Consider the following 25,557-nt stretch of genomic DNA (forward strand, 5'->3'; position numbering starts at 1 on the left):
CATAACATTGTTTATTTTGACTTATTAAAGGATTTTGAAGTTCTATTCGTAGTTTTTCCAAGGAAATTATCACAAACTGCGTTTCACATGTTTCGTTTATTGAATTTACTTTATCTCTTATTCATGTCCTTTATGGAAAAGACCATTCTGGGTCTATTGTTGTCGTTCAACAACAAAGATATCACAAGTGCAAAATAATTAACTTATTTAATCGTCCTATCGGATTAGTCATTAGTCTCTCAAAATATCAGTACCCAATTAATAGCAAATTTCGCAGAGAGACATTTTCAAAAGCGATATATATATATATATATATATATATATATATATATATATATATATATATATATATACGAGGGCAGTTCAATAAGTAATGCAACACATTTTTTTTCTCGGCCAATTTTGGTTGAAAAAACCGGAAATTTCTTGTGGAATATTTTCAAACACTCCCGCTTCGTCTCGTATAGTTTCATTGACTTCCGACAGGTGGCAGCGCTGTACGGAGCTGTTAAAATGGCGTCTGTAACGGATGTGCGTTGCAAACAACGGGCAGTGATCGAGTTTCTTTTGGCGGAAAACCAGGGCATCTCAGATATTCAGATATTCATAGGCGCTTGCAGAATGTCTACGGTGATCTGGCAGTGGACAAAAGCACGGTGAGTCGTTGGGCAAAGCGTGTGTCATCATCGCCGCAAGGTCAAGCAAGACTGTCTGATCTCCCGCGTGCGGGCCGGCCGTGCACAGCTGTGACTCCTGCAATGGCGGAGCGTGCGAACACACTCGTTCGAGATGATCGACGGATCACCATCAAACAACTCAGTGCTCAACTTGACATCTCTGTTGGTAGTGCTGTCACAATTGTTCACCAGTTGGGATATTCAAAGGTTTGTTCCCGCTGGGTCCCTCGTTGTCTAACCGAACACCATAAAGAGCAAAGGAGAACCATCTGTGCGGAATTGCTTGCTCGTCATGTGGCTGAGGGTGACAATTTCTTGTCAAAGATTGTTACAGGCGATGAAACATGGGTTCATCACTTCGAACCTGAAACAAAACGGCAATCAATGGAGTGGCGCCACACCCACTCCCCTACCAAGAAAAAGTTTAAAGCCATACCCTCAGCCGGTAAAATCACGGTTACAGTCTTCTGGGACGCTGAAGGGGTTATTCTGTTCGATGTCCTTCCCCATGGTCAAACGATCAACTCTGAAGTGTATTGTGCTACTCTTCAGAAATTGAAGAAACGACTTCAGCGTGTTCGTAGGCACAAAAATCAGAACGAACTTCTCCTTCTTCATGACAACGCAAGACCTCACACAAGTCTTCGCACCCGAGAGGAGCTCACAAAACTTCAGTGTTCTTCCTCATGCACCCTACAGCCCCGATCTCGCACCGTCGGATTTCCATATGTTTGGCCCAATGAAGGACGCAATCCTTGGGACGCACTACGTGGATGCTGAAGAAGTTATTGATGCAGTACGACGTTGGCTCCGACATCGACCAGTGGAATGGTACCGTGCAGGCATACAGGCCCTCATTTCAAGGTGGCGTAAGGCCGTAGCATTGAATGGAGATTACGTTGAAAAATAGTGTTGTGTAGCTAAAAGATTGGGGAATAACCTGGTGTATTTCAATGCTGAATAAAACAACCCCTGTTTCAGAAAAAAGTGTGTTGCATTACTTATTGAACTGCCCTCGTATATATATATATATATATATATATATATATATATATATATATATATATATATATCGAATGCTCTCTAGGTCATAACAGTGACCACTGAAAGAGTAATGAAACCTAGCCATCACGTCTCCATGAAAAGCTTGCTTGTGACGAGTGAAGATAAGCTGCAGCTTGACTTATTTTACAACCGCCAGCAAGATCCCAGCTCAGCTTTCTGTTGCTTGGGAGATAACGTTGAGTTCTCTAATACTCTACATGCTGGAGTGTTAAGAACGCATATGATGTACAAGTTGGACAATAGGTTATCAGCTGCAACTTCCATTATGTCAACGTAGATTGCTACATTGATGATCAATTGAGAATGTCCCCCAATTGAAACAAACTAATTTATTGAGGCCGATGCATTTACATATTTCAGTAACTTTCCAATGAAAGTTAACATTGAGAGATGTACTTTCAGTGCTCTCCAGACAACTCTGTTTGATAAGAAAAATATGAATCAAGATTAGATAAAATCTGGAATATGTAAGGGAGGTTATTGGTGAGGCTTCCCCCAGTTTGTAAAGTAGCTGTCCATTGCCTAGATAATCTGTAGTATTAACTTGGGGAAAATTACAAGTATTTGTTCTGGAAATTTATGTTCCAAATCTACAATGTGTGTTGAAATGGTGCTCCATTGCTTTTATTGCAACAAAATCACTAGTTACCATTTCGGTATAGATTGAGAAATCGGTGCAGAGCACAGTGAAATACAGCGTGTCCGCGAATGAAGCTGAGGTTTGTACGACGGTTGAGAAGAGAGTAATGCACCGTTTTTTTTTTCTCAGCAGAACACAATGCTACGAATGCGAAACGTTACGTGTGTATTGCTTCAATTCCCCTGAGTGAGCGCAATACGTTTCCGTCACTTCTGATAAGTAGCGTAGCTGCAGGACAGTTTCAAAATGGCGTCTGTAGGTGATGTACCTTACAAGCAACGTGCCGTCATTGAATGTCTCACTGCAGAGAAGAATAACTATTGGGAATATGCACTAACGCTTGTTCAAAGTCTATAGAGCATCTGTTCGCGGCAGAAGTACAGTTAATGGCTGGGCACGTAGGGTGAGGTCATCAGAAGGCTGTTCGGCCGAGCTCCACGATTTGCAGCAGTCGAGGAGACCATCCACGGCTGTCACACCTAACTTACTGCAGCGAGCTAATGTCACTGGCGACGACAGACGCATTACGACTTCGCAGTTGGCGCCGCATCTATCAATCAGCAAAGGAGGTGTGAACGCAATTATTCACACTCTTGGATATTCAAAAGCGTGTGCAAATGGGTTCCGCGGTTTCTAACGGTGGTTCACAAATCGCACAGAAAAAACATTTGTTTCGATTTGTTGCAGCGTTTTGAAGCTGAGGGAGACACCTGCTTGTTTCGGATTGTGACAGGTGATGAAACCAGGGTTCATCATTTTCAGCCCGAAACAAAAAACAATCGCCATTCCTATTCCCCACAGAAGAAAAAATTCAAAGCAAATGCTTCCGCCCGTAGGGTCATGATCAGCATATTCTGGGACTGTGAAGGTATGAGTCTCATTGTTTTGATGCCAAGAGGCGGTACCATTAATTCAGAAGCATATGTCAACACATCAACAAAACTCGAGGCTCGCTTCCAGCGTCTTCGGCGCCACAGCAACCCAGGAGATGTTTTGCTGCAACACGATAACGCTCGGCCCTACACAAGTCTGACGACCTCTGAACACATCGAAAAACAGGATTCGACAATGTTACCCCATCCACCCTGCAGCCCTGACCTAAGCCCCTCTGATTTCCACTTGTTTGGGCCATTCGTGGGTAAATAGGGTGTGTGGATAAAAAACAATCCTTTCATGTGTGTAATTCTCGTTATGTTCAATAAAGAATTGTTGAAGAAAAAAATGCGGTGCATTACTTTCTGGGCAACCCTTGTAAGACTTCTACGAAAAATTTTGCAGGATTCACATACAAAACATAGTACAAGATTACAGCGTAGTTTGTCAACAAGTGGGCATCAAGTATATATGTTGCATGTAGTTTGAACATGACATTTTGTTGTTGCCACTGGAAGCTTCATACCACCTTGGCCAGCAATTTCGCCTTAAGTCTCGCCCTACCAATCGTTAGCTACGGCATTGTGGTCATTTTTTATATTTGCTTCTCATGTATGCTGTTAGTTTCCAAATTGAAACACAATTTTCAACCAATGACTGCTGCCATCAGCCAGGCACTCAGGTTGGAATTCACCATCAACTCTGGGCGTATGTGGTTGGTAGGGTTTGGCTGATGTCAGCAATCATTGAGTGGAAATGGGGCTACGACTCCAAAACTATTATCCAGCATCAACAATAAATAAATGAAATCAAAACGAACTGTAAATCTGAAAGGTCTACTAGCAAAACATATACTTTATCTGCTAGAATTGTTAGTAAAATTCTCCTTAAAATGTAATGAAAACCTACAAGAACTTACAAGGCTACTTCACGATCTTGCTGAGGAGTCATGCTATGCCACTGATAGACTAAACAGTGCTTGGACAGAGGTATCAGCGAATCATTGGACTGTAGACTGTTGTTCTGGCCGTTAATGTCAGCTTTGGAAGTTGAAGGCAGTGCTTCTTTACGAAGTATAGTAGCTCCTGATCTCCCACAATATGCTTTGCAGAACCCGTTACCATTAACTACACTCATCCGTTCTGTATGAACACTGTTATTGTCTCTAAACATGTAAGCCTAGTTATCACTGTAATATACACTAATGCCCATTAGAATTGCTACACCAAGAGGAACTGCAGATGGTAAACGGGTATTGGTTCAAATGGCTCTGAGCACTATGGGACTCAACTGCTGTGGTTATAAGTCCCCTAGAACTTAGAACTACTTAAACCTAACTAACCTAAGGATAGCACACAACACCCAGCCATCACGAGGCAGAATAAATCCCTGACCCCGCCGGGAATCGAACCCGGGAACCCGGGCGTGGCAAGCGAGAACGCTACCGCACGACCACGAGATGCGGGCTAAACGGGTATTCATTGGACAAATATATTATACTAGAACTGACATGTGATTACATTTTCACGCAATTTGGGTGCATAGATCCTAAGAAATCAATACCAGAACAACCACCTCTGGCCGTAATAACGGCCTTGATACGCCTGGGCATTAACAGATCTTGGATGGCGTGTACAGGTTCAGCTGCCCATGCAGTTTCAACATGATATCTCAGTTCATCAAGACTAGTGACTGGCGTATTGTGACGAGCCAGTTGCTTGGCCACCATTGACCAGACATTTTCAATTGGTGAGAGATCTGGAGAATGTGCTGGCCAGGAGACAAACATTTTCTGTATCCAGAAAGGGCCGCACAGAACCTGCAACATGTAGTCGTGCATTATCCTGCTGAAATGTAGGGTTTCGCAGGGATCGAATGAAGGGTAGAGCCACGGGTCGTAACACATCTGAAATGTAACGCCCACTGTTCAAAGTGCCGTCAATGCGAACAAGAGGTGACCGAGACGCCGGCCGATGTGGCCGTGCGGTTCTAGGCGCTTCAGTCTGGAACCACGTGACCGCTACGGTCGCAGGTTCGAATTCTGCCTGGGGCATGTATGTGTGTGATGTCCTTAGGTTAGTTAGGTATAACTAGTTCTACGTTCTAGGGGACTGATGACCTCAGATCTTAAGTCCCATAGTCCTCAGAGCCATTTCAACTTATTTTTTTGACCGAGACGTCTAACCAATGGCAGCCTATACCATCACGCCCGTTTATACGCCAGTATGACGATGACGAGAACACTCTTCCAATGTGAGTTCATCGCGATGTCGCCAAACACGGATGCGACCATCATGATTCTGTAAACAAATGAAGTATGGCTATTCGTGCACTCAGGTTCGTCGTTGAGTACACCATCGCAGCCGCTCATATCTTTGATGGAGCGTCAAGGGTAACCGCAGCCGTGGTCTCCGAGCTGATAGTCCATGCTGCTGCAAACGTCGTCGAACTGTTTGTGCAGATGGTTGTTCAAAAATGTTCAAATGGCTCTGAGCACTATGGGACTCAACTGCTGTGGTCATCAGTCCCCTAGAACTTAGAACTACTTAAACGTAACTAACCTAAGGACTTCACACACACCCATGCCGGAGGCAGGATTCGAACCTGCGACCGTAGCAGCAGCGCGGCTCCGGACTGGAGCGCCTAGAACCGCACGACCACCGCGGCCGGCGCAGATGGTTGTTGTCTTGCAAACGGCCCCATCTGTGGACTTAGGGATCGAGACGTGGGTGCACGATCCGTTACAGCCATGCGGATAAGATACCCATCGTCTGGACTGCTAGTGATACGAGGCCGTTGGGATCCAGCACGGCGTTCCGTATTACCCTCCTGAACCCACCGATTCCATATTCTGCTAATATCCATTGGATCTCGACCAACGCGAGCAGCAGTGTCGCGATACGATAAACCGCAATCGCGATAGGCTACAATCCAAGCTTTATCAAAGTCGCAAACGTGATGTGTTTGCCTGTGTAAGTTACGAGAAGTAATAGACGACGGAAATATTTATTGCGGTAGGTCACCATAGGAAACGTTACACTGTCTGCGGAGCTGTGAACATAGTTTATTGTGTTATTATCCAAAGCGTTAACGCAAAAAGTATACAACTTTTTAAATGGAACAATAGTTGCTTCTCTCATGCACTGGAATCAGTAACACCAGCTTCGTATACATCAATTTAAATTACATTCCTATCCCTTTTAATTTGCGAGCTACAACCCTTCAAAGTTTCAGTAGCAGATACCACAAGCGCTGCGTTTAACGCAATGCGCCTTGTAAATGTGGTGCGGCCGAATTGTAACGTCGCCGGTATCACGGAGTGAGAAGCTTCCTCGATGCGCTGTTACACTGCCGACTGTCGCCGCACGTGGCCTTATACCCGACAGTTCGAGCCACACAAACAAACGGGGCTCAATATACCACAGTTACTGACATCGGATGAAGACGGCACACACGAACAACGAGTACCTTGACATGTTTCTGATGCTCGGCGAGTGCCGACATGACGCCACTGAAGCAGTCATGGCGTACGCCGTGAGATATCCTAGGCGAAGAGCTCCAGGAGCCATTACGTTCTTACGTGCCGAACAACGACCTCTGGAAACAGGCAGCTTGGTAATGCGCCGCAGTAACAGAGAAAGAACTGCAAGAAGTGAGGAGACCGAGGTGTTTGTTTTAGCTGCAGTACACCACGATCCTCATGTCGGCTGCCTGTCTTGTGTTGCTGCAGTTTCTGGTGTCCGTCTCACATCTGTCACTGACCCAGGATCTGCATGGGAACGATCTCCGTGCGAGAGTTATATTCTGTGAATGGGCCTTGCGTATTTTCACGCTGGAGTCTTTACAAGGTGTCGTGCTCTCTGATGAGTCCACGTTCACAAATTATGGTGCAGTGAGTCGCCGTAACGTGCACTACTGGGCCACAGACAATCCTCAGTGGGTACGACCTGTAGACCGTCAACGTAGGTGGTCAATTAAAGTATGGTGTGGAATCCTCGGGGATGAAATCATCGGTCCACACTACTTCCCAGGCACACTGACAGGACAGTTATATCGCGCGTCTGTAGTCGACAATGGGTGGTCTCCTTGAACATATGTGTCTACACACGAGAGTCCATATGTGGATGCACCACGATCGTCACCCAGCACATTCTGCGCGTGCTGTTGTGGAAGAACTAAACAACAGGTTTGCAGGAAGGTGGTTGGGGCGCCATGGTCCTCATTCATGGCCCGCAAGGTCGTCCTATTTAACACCATTAGATTTCTTTTTGTGGGGATATCTGAAGGATCGTGTTTATGTAACTCAACCTACATCCTTAGATGATCTAAAACGGCGCTTCCAGGTTGCATGCTGCTCCATGACACCGACGATGTTACATCTCGTCCGCAGATCCTTTAGAAGGTGCATTGCATTGTGCATTCAGGAATATGAACACACATTTGAACATCTCATTTAAATCAACTTCCCACTACCAGAATATCCATCACCCACCACACAGCCATGTATTATGTACAGCGTATGGTATCTGCCATTGAAACTTTGAAGGGTTGTAGTTCCAAATTAAAAGTGATAGAAATGTAATTTAAATTGATGTATACACAGCTGGTGTTACTGATTCCAGTGCGTGATAGAAACAACTATTGTTCCATTTAAAAATTGTATATTTTTGCTGTAAATATTTGGATAATAACGCAATAAACTATGTTCATAGCTCCGCAGATAGTGTAAGGTTTCTTATGGTGACCTACCGCAATAAATATTTCGTCGCCTATTACTTCGTAACTTACAGAGGCAAACACATTTGGTGAAACACCATGTATACACACTCTTGCTCATAAATTAAGGATAATTGCAGAACGTGCTGCCACACAACGTGGCACTACACAAAACTGGCGCTAATAGTATAAGCACAAAGGGAACACACACGACACACATCTGTAAGTCCACGGTATTGATGATAAGTTGAGAAACCATTCCGAAACACATGTGCTACAAAACACCACTGTTTCCTGCGCATGTACCCCGACATCAATATTGGATATGATCACCATGCACGCATACACAGGCTGCACAACGGGTTGGCATACTCTGGATCAGGTGGGCGAGCAGCTGCTCGGGTACAGCCTCCCATTCTTGCACCAGACCTGTCGGGGCTCCTGAAGTGTCCTAGGGGTTTAAAGACGTGCTGCGATAAATCGACCGAGAGCATCCCAGACGTGCTCAATGGGGTTTAGGTCTGGAGAACAAAAAAAAAAAAAAAAAAAAAAATGTGTGTGAAATCTTATGGGACTTAACTGCTAAGGTCATCAGTCCCTAAGCTTACACACTACTTAACCTAAATTATCCTAAGGACAAACACACACACCCATGCCCGAGGGAGGACTAGAACTTCCGCCGGGACCAGCCGCACAGTCCATGACAGCAGCGCCCTAGACCGCTCGGCTAAACCCGCGCGGCTCTGGAGAACAGTCAGGCCATTCCATTCACCTGATATCTTCTGTTTCAAGGTACTCCTCCACGATGGCAACACGGTGGGGCCGTGCGTTATCATTTGTCAGGAGGAAGGTGGGACCCACTGCACCCCTGAAAAGGTGGACATACTGGTGCAAAATGACGTCCCGATACACCTGGCCTGTTACAGTTCCTCAGTTAAAGACATGCAGGGGTGAAAAGGTGGACATAGTGGTGCAAAATGACGTCCCGATACACCTGGCCTGTTACAGTACCAATCATAATCCCACCCCACACCATCAAACCACGACCTCCTTACAGGTCCCTTTCAAGGATATTAATGGGTTGGTATCTGGTTCCTGGTTCACGCCAGATGAAAACCCGGTGAGAATCACTGTTCAGACTATACCGGGACACGTCCGTGAACATAACCCGGGATCACTCTTCTAATCACCATGTACTGTGTTCTTGACACCAGGCTTTACGGGCTCTCCTGTGACCAGGGGTTAGTGGAATGCACCTTGCAGGTCTCCGGGCGAGTGAACCATGTCTGTTCGGTCATTTGTAGACTGGGCGCCTGGATACAACTGTTCCAGTGGCTGCAGTAGGGTCCCGAGCAACGCTACCTGCGGTACTCCATGGACGCCTGCGGGCATTCATGGTGAGATATCAGCCTTCTTGTGGTATTGTACGCTGTGGACGTCCAGTACTGCAGCGACTGGACAAGTTTCCTGTCTGCTGGAATCGTTGTCATAATCTTGAGATCACACTTTGTGGCATACGGAGGGCCCGTGCTATGACCTGCTGTTTTTGACCAGCCTCCAGTCGCAACAGTATTCTGCCCCTCATAACGTCATCAAAAGGCGTTCTTTGAGCCATTTACAACACACAGTCACCATTAGCACGTCTGAAAACGCCTGCACACATACTCGCTGCACCGTACTCTGACATGCACCAACACAGCTCTGCTTATGTGGACTGCTACCAGAGTCACCGTTCGACGACCGCAAGTCAAATGCAACTCGTGGTCATACCCCGAGGTGATTTACACCTTCCAACAGCCCACCAGAGGGTTGTTTCACCATGTATCAGCGTTATTTTTGAGCATAAGTGCTTATGTTGTGTGTGTGTGTGTGTGTGTGTGTGTGTGTGTGTGTGTGTGTGTGTGTGTGTGTGTGTGTGTGTGTGTGTCCAGTATGTTATCCCAATCCAATGGATCAGTTACAACGAAATCTGATACACATATTGTTTGCTGTATGACAAACAGCTCTGTGTGAGCTATACTCTCCTAACTCCCATAAGAGCGGATGTAGGAGGAAAAATGGTAATCTACCGCTGATATGTAGGCTGCCCTGTGCTGGAAATATCAGTATGCCTTGCATGGTCTGCACACGTGGATGGGAGTGGCTGAGCAGGGAGGGAGGGAGGAAAGAAAGTGGAGGTTAATGAAGTGGCCAGAGATAGGAGGAGGAGGAGACAGGGATGGGGTAGAAGGTGATGGGCACAGGGGAGGGAGGAGGAGATAGATGGCCAAAGGGAGGATGAAATGAATGGAGGAAGTGGGGAAGAGGCATCCTGATTTAGCAGTATTGGCAATGCCTTGCAGGTGCTATACATGTGGATGTGCATGGCTGAGCAAAGAGGTGGAGGAAACAAGATCGATAAACAGAGAGGGTAGATGGCGAAACACACTCAGAAAGAGGTGACAGAAAGATATGGAGGAGGGGGATAGTGACGGGGATAGGATGAAATGGAAAGAGAACAGTCAGGATGAGATGCAGAGAGAGAGGTCATGAGAAATGAACAAAGAGTGTGTGGAAGACAATATGGTGGACAGAGAGAGATAGCGAATTTGTGACCGATGGAGAGAGGGGAGAGGCAATGTGCAGAGGGGAATGGGAGATTGTCAGAGAGAGTGGGAAGGAGGTGGACAGACAGGTGGAGGAGATGATGGAAGGTGTAGAGCAGTAATGGACAATTAGAAGAGGAAGTGGGGAAGAAGGTGATAGAGAGAATAGGAGGAGGAAATGCTCGTAGAAAGGGGTGGAAGGAGGTGGACAGAGAGAGTGGAGAAGTAGGGCGATACAAGAGACAGGGAGGGGTGTGTAGAGGGTAGTAGGCAGATGGAAGACAGCAGATGAACTGAGAGAGGGAGAGGAGGATATGGACAGAGGAAGGGTAAGAAGATATTTTCAGCGAAATTCCACTTAACTTTCATCAAGCAGAACTGGTGCGTTTTGCAGATGATACTAATATTGTAACGAATTCAGTCAGACAAACAACTACGCTGCAAATTGCAACGATGCTTTCCAAATAACTGTTAAGTGGTTCTCTGAAAACAAGCTCTTCCTTAGTATTGAAGAAATATGTAGTATTCAGTTCTGTACAACAAACAGTGTCTATTAAGAATATTGATGTAGCACATGAACAGCAGTCTGTAGACAGGTTGGAATGGTACCCATATATTCGCCTACGTACTGATGGAATATTGACCTGAATGAAACACATTACTGAGCAGCTCAAAGAATTAAGTTCAGATACTCTCGCTCTTCATATAATGGATAATCGTGGAAACAAAAGAATTATCCTCTTAATATAATTTGGATATATCAACTCGGTACTGATTTTGGGAATAATTTTGTTACGTAACACATCACTTAGAAAGGAAGTACCAATTGTGCAAAAGACAGCAATTACTCATTATTAATGCTGCCACTGGCTCTGTGGCATTAACAAAAATAAATTATCATTTACCAAGTGTCACAGAACGTCTGGTAAACTGTAAAACAAGTTTTAAGTCTAACCTAAAATACTCTGGACAACTCCTTCTAGTTCATAGACGAAATTTTGCTTAAAATCTCTTACAATGTGAATAACAATTTTTAGTGTAGTTGGATTAATGGGACATAACATGTTCGTTAGGTCAAAATAGGACTGTGTGCCATGCAGATACTCGTAAATGGCCAGGATGTAACCATTCACTGAAATTAATCACGTATCCATTAAATGAGGAAAAGTACCCGGATCCATATTAGTGCACATTAATACTGTGTGTATGCACACTTCGCCTTTATAAAGGCTTTCCACTGCTGGGGACAGTTTCTATGAGGTGTCTGAATGTCAGTGGAGGATCAGCGCCCATTCTTTCTCAAGATACGAAACTAGATGTTAGTGATATTGGACGCTTTATTCTGGAGCGAAGTCTACGTTGAAACTCACATCAAAGATGTTCCAGTCAAAACTGGGCAAATCAGTCCATTTCAGAAACGTTACTGTCCACAAACCATTCTCACTCGTTTGCATTCATTCTCTTTGCAGTGGCATCGCTCTTTACACCAAATCGAGTGTCACTCACTGCTCCATATGGAAATGTGTGGTTAATGAGGAGCAGCTCAAACATTGTACCCCATTTTTTTAATTCTCGCAGTCAGAACATGAGGTCTGTCTGGTCTTGGTTTAGTTGTTGTTCCTTCACGTTTCCACTTCACAAAAATGGTTCAAATGGCTCTGAACACTATGGGACTCAACATCGAGGTCATCAGTCCTCTACTTAAAGCTAACTAACCTATGGACATCACACACATCCATGCCCAAGGCAGGATTCGAACCTGCGTCTGTAGCGGTAGCGCAGTTACAGGCGAAAGCCCCTAGAACCGCTCTTACTTGAGTCACTTCCAAAGACATGTCCTGGTTATATAAGTCACTGAGCTCTGCCGAGTAACCCGTGCTGCTGTTACTGCTTCTCTACTTACAGTACTATCGGCCTCCTTTTACACCGGCAGGTACGTCTCTCATGACATACAGATGGTCAGCATTCATCTACATCTACATCTATACTCTGCAAGCCACCTTACGGTATGTGGCTGAGGGTACAATGTGTGCTAGTTTCAAGTTCCCCCTTTTCCTATTTTTCCCGCGAAGCTTTCGCGCTTACTTCACTAACCTGTTACTAAACGTGCTGCTCTTCTTTGGATTTTCTCTATTTCCTCTATCAGTCCTGTATGGTACAGAATCCTTACTGACGAACAATACTGAAGTATTCTCCTCGTGAATGTTTTGAAAGACACTTCCATTGTTGATGGACTACATTTCCTGAGGATTCCTCCAATGAATTTGAATCTGGCATCTGCCTTACTCTAGATTAATTTTATGTTGCCCTTCTACTTAAATCGCTCAGTAACGATACTCCTAGACATTTTATGGAAGTAACTGCTTCCACTGCTTGTTTTGAAATTCTGTAATCATACAGTTAAGGATCTACGTTACATTTGTTTAAGTTAAGGGTCAATTGACACTGCCTGCAGTAAGCATCGATCTTCTGCAGATCTTCCTGCATTTCGCAACAAATTTCTAGCGTCGTGACCTCTATATAACAACAAATTCGCATTTCGTAAAGATGTCCGTATACTTTTGGTCACATAAGTCCATTTTCTGTTACGTGACTTGTTCTACATCATTACGATAAAAAACGTTCTTCAGACGTGCTATGACCATGCAGCAATCAAACCAAATATGAGGGAGAATCAGGAACAATTTCATCCGAAAAAATGGCGGAATTAGTTGTGGAACATAGTAGACTATCCCTGTTCAACTCCTATACTTTCATGAAGTTCCGATAGGTGTTGGAGATACGTAGCCTTCAAAATGGGGTCTATAACGAAGATACATTCCGAGCAGAGAGCTGTCATTGAGTTTTTTTTTTAGTGGAAAACCAGAGCATGGCAGATATTCCTTGGCGCTTGTAGAGAATGTCAGCCGAGACCTGGCAGTGAACCAAAGTATAGTGAGTCGCTGGGCGAGGCGTCTGTCATCACCGCAACAAGATCTCACAAACTTCTTCGTCCCCCATCTGCCAGCAGGCCACACACAGCTGTGACTCGTGCAGTGTTGGAACGTACGGATGCTCTGATTTGAGGTGATCAAGAGATCACAATGAAACACCTCTACATCTACATATCTACTACATATATACTCCGCTAGCCACCAAGCGGAGTGTCGCGTAGGATACAATTCACGCCAAAGTCATATCCCCCGCCCCAGCTGTTCCACTGGCGGATCGCGCGAGGGAAAAACGACTGTCTGAACGCCTCAGTACGAGCTCTTATTTCCCTTATCTTTGAATGATGATCATTACGTGATTTGAAAGTTGGTGGTAATAATATATGCTCTACATCCTCGGCGAAGATTGGATTTCGGAATTTAGTGTGCAGCCCCTTCTGTTTAGCGCGTCGTCTATCTGCAAGGGTGTCCCACTTCAAACTTTCTATGAGATTTGTAACGCTCTCGCGATGGCTAAATGTACCAGTCACGAATCTTGCCGCTCTTCTTTGGACCTTCTCAATCTCTTGAATCAGACCCAACTGGCAAAGGTCCCATACAGACGAACAATAAGACTGGACGAACTAACGTATTGTAAGCTATCTCCCTTGTTGAAGGACTGCATCGCTTCAGGATTCTACCAATAAACCGAAATCTAGAGTTCGCCTTACCCGTTACTTGTGTAATCTGATCATTCCATTTGAGATCATGTCGAATAGTCACACCCAGATACTCGACTGATGTTACCGCTTCCAAAGACTGATCATTTCTCTTGTACTTATACATTAATGGGGATTTTCGCCTTGTTATACACAGTAGGTTACACTTACTAATATTGAGAGACAACTGCTAGTCATTACACCACGCATTTATTTTCTGCAAATCCTCATTGCTTTGTTCATAACTTTCGTTTGATACTACTTTCCTGTAGAGTATAGCATCATCGGCAAACAGTCTAAGCCCGCTGTCAATACCATCAACCAGGTCGTTTATGTAAACCGTAAAAAGCAGAGGACCTATTACGCTGCCACGATGCTGGGCAGGATTCCTCTGATGGCTGTCCTGACACCAGTTGGTGCACTCAAAGTTATATGTCAGCTGGGTTGCTCACCACCTAACAGAAGACCACAAAGAGCAACGAAGGATCATCTGTGTGGAACTGGTTGTACTTTACGATGATGATCGTGTAAATGTTTTGTCGAACATAGTCACAGGCCATGAAACATGGGTTCATCACTTGGAACCGGGAACAAAACGGCAATCCATGGACTGGCGCCACACCCCCTCTCCTGCAAAGAAGAAGCTCAGAGGCGCGTCCTCAGCTGGAAAATCCATGGCGACAGTTTTCTGTGACACTGATGGGGGGATTATCCTGGTGGATGTCCTGCCTCAACGTGCAACCATCAACTGTGAAATGTATTGCACTACTCTCAGGAAGTTGAAGAAACCACTTCGGCGTGTTCGTCGCCACAAAAATGCAAACAAATTTCCCCTGCTCCACGACATCGCAAGGCCTTACAAAAGGCTACAAATCCTCGAGGAGCTCGGAGAAATTTCACTGGATTGTTCTTTGACATTCACCACATAGCCCGGGTTTCGCAACATCCGTCTGTTTGGCTCAATGAAGGGTGCACTCGGCGGGAAGCAGTAGGTGGATAATTGGGAGATTATTGATGCAACAAGACATTGATTCCGGCGTGGAGTCAGACCACGTGGGCATACAGGCTCTCCTAGTAAGATGATGTAAAGCCGTCGTATTGAACGGAGATTATATCGAAAAATATGGTGTTGTAGGCAAAAGAGTTTGCAATAACATGTTGTAATGGAATTCTGAATAAAACCATCGTGCATTGAGAAAAAAAAGTGTTACATTACTTGCTGGACGCCCGTCGTTTATTTGCAAGAACAACGAGAGGCAGCAGTAGCTCACCGAGGTGGCTGTGGACTCGTGTGCCGGCGTCGCTCGCCGGCCTGTTGCGTTATTTGCGGCCGCACGCTGCCATTAGCGGTGCTCCGCGGAAGCGTCACTTCCCGGTCACCGATCAATGGGCAACCTCAGCAGGTGTCGGTCGGTGCTCCCAAAGGCTGCGGCCGTGCGTGCCGCGCTTTTGTGCGGCCGGGTCGGCGCTACGACCAGGAACACTCCTTTGTCCACTCCGGCCCCATTGTCCGCGGCAGTTTCGTCGTAAGGTGCTCCGATCCTCAGCTTAAGGAGAGCGGTAGGTCCAGACAGGTTCTCCCATTTCACGGAGGCTGGAACGTGGAAGAGAGATTTCGTTCTTCCAGGAACCGGTCGCTTGGCCTATAAAAACCATTCTTGAACTCTTGGAGGTTCTTTTTATTGGTTTCGGAGAGTGAAAAAGCTACAACTGACGTAAATTCTGTACTAGAGAAGCGACAACTCATAGAACTGAACTTTTACTTGGAATGTGAATGACATCGATTCGTGCGTGACAAGCTAAAATGCGCACCCAGTGCAAATAATTGTGCCTGTAGTTCTCACCTGTGCTCTCACAGTAGAACACGTACCACACAACAAAGATGAGACCACTCATTTAATCATTGGGCCTCATACATCTACATTCCTTCTGCAAGATGTACAGCTACAACCAATATAAAGTTTTATTGTTACTTCTCCATTATTTTATCAAATTTACTGATTAGTAAAATTTCTTCACCATACATAATCTGCAACAAAACTGTGCACTGTTCTACCACAGTCAGTCGGCACGTATTTACCTTTGTGACGCTAATGTAAATATCGAAATACGTAATTATTTAAATAAACACTTTTTAAAACGGACTAAAAATATAAAATAATTTATATAAATAAATTACACACAACTGCAACCAATCACTTTTTTCATTAATAATGCTTTATTACATTGTGAACTCTATCAATAGCCCAATCTATAAAATCACCAAAAACCTTAATGATATTATCCGCAAGACATATGTATTTTAAAATAACTACTCCATTAAAAACAGTTATGAGCTCATCAATAGTATAAAAGATATCCCCATCCCAGTCACAGCTAAATTTGCATCTCTTGACATAGTAAACCTATATACAAACATACCCGTCAAGGAAACAATTAGTTTAATAAGAAATAACTTACTGAAACATGGGACAAGGGGGAGAGCTGAAATCTATGAACTCATAGAGATCCTGGAACTCATATTGTCACACAACTACTTCCTGTTCAACAACAAGTTTTACATTCAGGAAGACGGACTGGCAATGGGTAGTAGTCTTGCAGGCTTGCTAGCAGACATATATATCAATAACCTTGAAAATAACTTTTTCAGGTCCCAAACACAACTAAAAGATAAGCTGCTTTATTACAAACGCTATGTTGATGACACACTCATTCTGTTCAATGGAGCAACAGAAGAAATAAATAATCTAGCCAAAGAACTTAATAAAATACACAATAAAATCCAATTCACAGTAGAACATGAAACACCAGAGGGCATTAACTATCTTGATCTAACAATCTCAAATAAAAATCAGAAGCATAAATTTAAAATTTTCAGAAAGCCAACAACCACCAATGTTACCATACACAAATCCTCTTGCCATCCAGACCAACATAAAAAAGCATTCTTCAGAACAATGGTTAATCGCATGCTGAAAATCCCAATGGACACAAATGAAAGACAAAAAGAAGCAGAAATTATTAAATCAATTGCCTCCACCAATGGGTACAACCCTGCAATAATAGATAAACTAATCCATACAGCAAAACTAAATCAACCAACTGCTGAACAACCACCCACAAACAAGAAAACCACATTTGTTAGCCTGCCTCTCCTAGGGAAGTTTTCTCACCAAATTGCCAACCTCTTCAAGACATACAACATAAAAATAAGTTTATTCACCACCAACAAAGTACAAAATCAAATCATACACACCACCAAAACCACTATACAAAAATATCAAAAGTCAGGTGTGTACAAGCTCACTTGCAACTCATGTCCAAGCTTCTACATTGGACAAACTGGTAGAAGCTTCACAACAAGATATAAAGAACACATGGATGCACTCCGTCTTAACAACCTGAACAAGTCCAGCTTTGCCTCACATCTTGCCCAACACAATCATTCTGCAAACAACATAGAACAGAATCTCCGAATACTACATTTTGCCAACAAAGGCACAATACTTGACCTTCTTGAAGAAATTGAAATATTTGTCTACACAAATACAGCACCTGACTGCCTACTTAATGATCAAACTGAACTGAGAAACAAATTTTTCCTTCAGAACTTTGAAGATCTACTAGTTCAAAACAAGTAACCACCCAATAAAACATACACCAGCTCCCCAACCCCACCCCCTCCCAATGACCCCCCCCCCCCCCGCCTCTCCTTACATCCTAACCACACTGGTGTCAATGTAATATACTACCACAGAATAAGACATGTACCATATCTCTAAATGTTAAAGCCCTCCATTGCTAACATAAATCAGTACTTTATACATATTAATTCTAGCTGGAACAAACATAAGCTGCCTTTACCAATATCCCAGATCACTCTAATATTAGAATAAAATTAGTCAACAGCTAAAGAATTTTTTTCATGTTTAATATAAAAAAAACTGCCTGTAACATACAAATAGAAATAACATAACAGATCACCGAAATTTATTCTTGTAGTAATTTATTATTAGTTTCTCTAGTGCTCTCATGTTATCACCATTCTGATGAAAAAACTTGCCCTTATATCGACTTTAACACATGTAAAGAACAACAAATTTCATCTCTGTACAAAGTAGGCTTATGCCATATCTCTCTGTCAAGATCTTTGTTATAAGCAACAGTTGTAAAGCGCATGCTGGATGCTGGTGAAGTGTCACTGTTAAAGTGTGAACTAATATGGTTTGTGTGAAAGTGTTCTGGACTTCAAAATGGATGCAGACAGATACGAAAAAATCCGCCTATACTGTCGCAGTAAGTAAAAACTAAATTCACACCCATATCGACAGATAATCTATAGTCATGGCGATACATTAAAGTGTGACCCATCTTTCTGCCATAGAACCAGCACCCAGCATTATGCTCCTACCAATAATGATGTAGCTTCCCGGATTCTCCCGAAATCATCTGAAGATGAACCTGAAAGGGTTCGAAAACCGGTTAATGTAATAAAGCATTATTAATGAAAAAAGTGACTGGTTGCAGTTGTGTATAATTTATTTACATTAATATACAGTCACGGTTCTAAAATATCCGTAATGGATAAGCATAATAAAATAATTTGTCCTACCCCATAAAGATTCCTAATTCCAAAGAGATATTGCTGGAAATGTGTGCGTCTGAATTTTGCAGTAGCTATGAAAATAATTGTAGAACTTAGAACGAAAAACGTGGGGCACATGAGGTAGATAACAGTGAGGAAGTAACTACTTACGTACTAGTTAAGTAATGCATGCACTACACGTTTTTCGTTTTTAATTATACAGCTGCACAGCACAGCTACCAAAAATTCGGAAGCACAGAATTTCATGACTTTCTATATGCTGTTAGAAATCTGTGTGGGGCAAGGAGAAATTGTTTTATACTTTTTAATTCGTTTTGAAAAACGTGTTACATTCAAAAATATTTTAGTTAAATAATTATTTTCTGCTTTTCGCTCTTCTGTGTGTGTAAAATTTTTCGATCGATTTTAACCATTTTGATGAGATTACAACAGCGACATGTGATAAATTTCAGGATTATTTCAATTTCCTCCTATAATGATCTCACGAAACGACCACGAAGGTAAAAATTACAGAGAATCGAGCTCACACGCGCACTTACCAGAAACTGTTCTTATCACGAAACATTCGCAACAGAAAAAGGAAAAGGGAGAAATAGTAGTGGAACATAAAGTATCCTCCGCTACACACTACTGACGAAAGTGGGTTAATATCGTATTGTCATCGAATTTGACCTATGCTGAAACCTTGAAGTCTCTGACTCATAGGGATGTGAAAGTGGTAAACAAAGTACCCCCCGGCTATTACCGCTTTGATAAACACGTGGCATTCGTTTCTGCATGATATTCGTTTCTATTGATGTTATCGGCAGAAAATGTCAGTCAAAATAGTGGCTAACGCGGTGACGTACCGACCATCGTATTCTCTGTCACCAAACATGAATTCGGTAAAACGTAATAAAGTGTTTATGCGAATCTGTGTAGCGTGGGTAACACACCGTGTAGCTTGTGGAGAACCAATTTACATGCACATGCCGATATTTAAATCTAATCGATTGGACTAAGTTAGGTTTGGTCTTTTCTGAATAAGCAATACATGTTTTATCCTAGGGCAATGTTTCATCGTTGTTGTGATTCTGTATCACGGCATAATATTTTTCATTCTGAACATACACTGATCAGCCAAAACACTACGATCACTGTCCACCGCGACGCTGGATGGCGCCTGGTGGCGTTTCGGGCACGTGACTCGCTAACAATAGTATGTAAGCGGAGCAGACACGGACGGCGGATCACCCCAGCGAAGATATGGGCTGAAAATGGGGAAATTGGTGAGAGAAGCTCAGGCCATGAGACCGTAGATCAATGGAAACCTGTCGGCTCTTCCGGTGAATCAAATTTTTGATACACTAGATCGATCGTCGCATCCATAAACGTCGTCATCGAGGTGAACGGCGTCTCGAGAGTGCAGAGCGCCACCGACACAAGCTGGTGGGAGCAGTATTATGCTGTGGGAGATATTCTCCTGAGCTTGCATAGGACCTGTGGTGTTAATCGAAGACACGCTGACAGCTGTGGAAATCCCTTCATACTTGATGTCCTCCACCATGTCATCTTTCAGTAATATAATTGTGCTTATCTTGGAGCCAGAACCGTGCTACAGTGATTTGAGGAGAATTATAGTGAACCCACGTTGATGTCTCGGCTCCAAAATTCACCTGATGTAAATCATATAGAACCCATCTGGGTCGCTAAAGGGCGCCATCTCCACGTATCTGGGTCGCTATTGGGCGCCACCACCGCGTACCAAATCAGCGGCTCATTATTTATGCAAGTTACATGACCTGTGCGTAGACATTGATGACACCTTCCTCCACAAACCTACCAACGCTATTGATCAAGATCAATAGCCATAACAGCATTGAACCTTGTGTTTATGACAAACACCAACTTAGTCAACTTGAAATGTGTTTTAATACAACTTCTCAAGATATACTCCCTCAAATGTTCTTTTTCGAAAGGGATAAGGAAAGCTGTCTTACGATTACCCGCAAAAGAAATTGTCAACAAGTGAATAAATATTCAGAAAAACTATTAAGCTACGACGGACCAAAATATAGGCTTCTCACCTAAAATGCTAAAGTGAAGTTTCTGGAATCGATGCCATCAGATACGAAGGAACTTTTAAAAGTCATTCATGACATGAAAAATAACAATGCATGGGGTGGAGGAAGAATAGTCAAAGAAGAAGTGCGCTGATGGAAGTCTTTTGCAGACGTCAAAACGAATAATGCACATTATGTGGTTAACAGAAGAAATTCCATAGTTCAGCAAGGGCGCAAAATTCACAATTTATGTAAGAAAGGAGATGAAATTAATGCAAACAAATGCAAAGGAATATCACAGCTACCAGTCAAATACAGGATCACTTCTGAAGTGACACGTTATAGGCAAGACAATCATGAAGACGTCAACATTGCGGAATATCTCTGTTTATTTCAGAAGAGAATGTCATATGTGGAACATATTTTGAGTCTTAAACTCACAGTCCAAAAAAGAATAGCAAGATGCAAGTCCCATATCGCTGTGTTTATGGACTTCAAAAGAGCTTACGAATCTCTTGACTCCACATCTCTGTTTCAGATATTCAAAAAGTTTGTTGTGGATGATAAAATTCTCGCAAAACTTTTAAAGAAACACAGAATTGAGTATCGGATGCTCTCGATATGCGAGCCAGCGTTAGACAAGGAGTTAGTTTATCTCCTAGTTTGTTTAGTTCTTTTTTTTTTTAACAGGTTATCTGACAATGGGAAGAAGAATTCAGAATAATGGATTAAGTAACGAGATAAAATTGGGGTGTAAAACAACAATATTACAGTTTAGTATTTAGCTTTTGTCGACGAACTGGGAATACCGTTCGGAGACACACCAATGGCATAAAAAAAGGAAACGTTTTGGAAAGATCTGTGGAAAAGGTAGAACTTCAAATATTTAATACCAAATAGAAAAAAACCTGACAAATATAAATATGCTCCAAATTTAAAGAATTCAGTTTACAGGAAAATTGAGGGAATCTTGGTGAGGTAATGCAGAAAAACGGCCATGACAGTAAGGCTAATAAACTCCGATCAAGGAAAATGGGACAGCCGATTCAGTTGACAAAAAATATTTACAATAAGAAATTATTTCCTCTCAAGCAAAGTTACACTTATAGATTCAGAATATTTACATGCAGCAGAATGCCTGGCTATGATTAAAACAGGGGCAACAGAAAACATGGAAGGGAAGAAAGAACTAAGAAAAAATTGTGCTCCAGTAAAGTACAACAATGAATACTGGAAAAAGTGTAATTAATATCTGTAAAAGAACATTAACACCTAAATGCAATGATCAGAAAACGTAGAATGGTGTTTCCCAGCCATGATGGGATAACTGAAAACAGGACACACAAGGTAATTTATGATCATGTCAGTAGCAAAACATCTCTCCGGTGCGAATGGTTCCAAGCAAGTGGGAGTGTTGTGGAATATGTAAAGACTGAAGAACATAATACTTTGAAAAGGTTTAATTATAAAATAAGATTTTAAATTTCCATCTAGAGAGAAAAATGTAAAAAGAAGATATGGAGCATAGTGGTGGCAGTTCTGAAATATCAGCACTTTGATTTAGTGAAAATAAGTTGTTAAAACTCGAAGTTAGATCAGAAGTTGTTCAAAATGGTTCAAATGGCTCTGAGCACTATGGGACTTAACATCTATGGTCATCAGTCCCCTAGAACTTAGAACTACTTAAAGCTAACTAACTTAAATACAGCACACAACACCCAGTCATCACGAGGCAGAGAAAATCCCTGACCCCGCCGGAAATCGAACCCGGGAACCCGGGCGTGGAAAGCGAGAACGCGACCGCACGACCACGAGCTGCGGACTCAGAAGTTGTTATTTCCCATAAGACGCCTATATCAAAGGAAGAATAATTATAACAAGCAATGAAATTTATTGAAGAATGACTAAGGTAAATCCATTGTGTAAGGGAAATACAGCATGAATCTCGGTGTGAAGCATCAGGTCGCCTGATTTCCAGTTTCATGCTTGCACAATTACTTATACAAGAAATGAATGCAAATATCTTGCTGCGGAAGGAGCATGCTTACTTGCTGGTATCTCCCAAACTTGCCGGAATCTTGTCTTGTTATTCTGGCACACTGCTACAGGAATTTACATAAGCGACTTGCGAAGAAAATGCCCCTCACCTGAGACGCATAAACATCTTGGTTTGAATAACTGAATGTGGAATAACCCGCTTCCTAAAACCAGACATTGTATATTAACTCGACCAGAACTTCATGGCTGCTGTGACAGGGGAAAGCGCTGTAGTCCTGCATTTAGTGACCGCCATGTCACAAGTTTCACATTTGCTACCAAGGTTAAAAATATAGCAGATTGTAAGGAATTCTTGCAGCTTAACTAGTAAGCTGTGGCAAGGAAGTGGATGAATTTTAATAAATGCGATCTCCACCGTGTTAAATCTGCCAGGAAGTTCCGTATCAGAGTACACTCTGCTGCAGAGTGAAAATTTCTTTCTGGGAACAGTAGACTTAATCCTACACCTAGCTTCCACTTCAGGAATACTATTCTTCCAGAGAACTACTCTTTACGTGGTAACTGGTCCTCTGATTTACTGTGTTCCTAACTCGGTAAGGTATAAATGGGCACCAAGGCACTGAGGACGGTTCTGTACAACAAGATTAAGTTAGATAAGCGTAAAGTAGATTTGACCATATCAGTTCTTCACAAGCCTTTTTCTATAGAAAGCATCGCTCATGCGAAACTCAGCTTGGCCTTTTCTCACATGATATACTAAGAACTATGGATGAAGAGCAACAGGCAGAGACTATATTTCTAGATTTCCAGAAAGCATTTAACACGGTGCCCCATTGAAGGCTGTTAACGAAGGTACGATGGAAAGCGACATTGAGTGGAACGAGCATGTGAAAAGGCAGATGGACGACTTCGGTTTATTGGAAGATTTTTAGGAAAGAGTGGTTCACCTGTGAAGGAGACCGCATATGGGACGCTGTTGAGTACTGTTTGGGATCCGTAGCAAGTCGGAGTGAAGGAAGACATCGAAGGAATTCAGAGGGGGTCTGGCCCTGAGCACTACGGGACTTAACATCTGTGGTCATCAGTCCCCTAGAACTTAGAACTACTTAAACCTAACTAACTTAAGGACATCACACACATCCATGCCCGAGGCAGGATTCGAACCTGCGACCGTAGCAGTCATGCGGTTCCGGACTGAGCGCCTAGAACCGTCAGAGGGGGTCTGCTAGATTTGTTACCGGTAGGTTAGAACAAAACTTCAGTGTTACTGAGATGATTCGGGAACTCAGATGAGAATCCCTGGAGGGAAGACGGCGTTTTTTACCGGAAAACCTAGTGAGAAAATTTAGAGAACCGGCATTTCAAGCTGACTGTCGAACGATGCTGCTCCCGCTAACATACATTGCGCGTAAGGACCACGAAGATAAAATACGAGAAATTAGGGCTCGTACGGAAGCATACAGGCAGTCGTTTATCCCTCGCTCTATTTGCGAGTGTAAGAGAAGGGAAAATGACAAGTAGTGGTGCAGGGTACCCTCTGACACACACCTTACGGTGGATGTAGATGTAGACGGCTACATGCTGCCTGCTAGTCCCAGCCTGCAACTTGAGGCCTGTGCCCATGCGGTACACAGCCCGGCTGGCTCGCCAGACTACACAGCGAAGTGCATCCCTCTGGAGCAGTCCTCAATGCCTTGGTGTATCTGGAGCAGTACGGCCAGGTTGCGCACTGTGGTCACTCGCTGGGTCTGCCTGTCTCCGACAATCCGTTAATCCGCACTGAAATTTAGTTTTCTATTTGCTGTGCAGTGTCTTGCTGTCAGAAGAGTCAGAGAATGTTGCAGTTTGTTCGCGGAACTGTAGTCTCAGTCCACGCATTTTCTATTGCTCCCAGTCATTTAGGGTTTTCATATAGGTGTTTCTATTATTATTATTATTATTTCTATTATTATTATTATTATTACTATTGTTATAATTACAAGAATGCGTATCGTAGCTTGAACAGTTAAAGGGCGTCTTCACTGTGAGTAGATTCATAATTACTAAATATCGCAAATCAAGCTTTCAATGACTGAATTAGGTCCGCCCCCGGTAGCTGAATGGTCAGCGTGACAGACTGTCAATCCTAAGGGCTCGCGTTCGATTCCCGGCTGGGTCGGAGGTTTTCTCCGCTCAGGGACTGAGTGTTGTGTTTCCTAATAATCATCATTTCATCCCCATCGACGCGCAGGTCGCCGACGTGGCGTCAAATCGAAAGACCTGCACCAGGCGACTGGTCTACCCGACGGGAGGCCCTAACCACACGCCATTTCATTTCACTAAATTAGCAACATTTCTCTGAGATGATGAGTTTGGCACGGAAGAGGAATTCGTGGAGGACAGCATTAGACCAGTTAGAAGACTCAAACAGTGTGTTGATGCTCGGTTATTGTAGCTTAGACAGGAATCGACAGTATCTCATAAATGTCCAAACAGTGTTATGACCGGACAATTCCGTACGCCAAGCAGTAGAGGAGAGACTTTTCTCTAACTTAGGACAACGGTTGCAGAAGAAACGACTACAGCCCTAGCTCGCTGACAAAGAGATACTAATTAAATACAATTTACACTTCCAGTCACAGATCGGATGTTGCAAAATGTTACGAATCGATTGACATTGCCTACTGATTGTCACTTCAAAATTCGACGAAATTAATTGTTAGACTAAGGTATCAAACCAGTTTTCTC

Source organism: Schistocerca nitens, chromosome 4, assembly GCF_023898315.1.
Source record: "Schistocerca nitens isolate TAMUIC-IGC-003100 chromosome 4, iqSchNite1.1, whole genome shotgun sequence".
Classification (NCBI taxonomy): Eukaryota; Metazoa; Arthropoda; class Insecta; order Orthoptera; family Acrididae; genus Schistocerca; species Schistocerca nitens.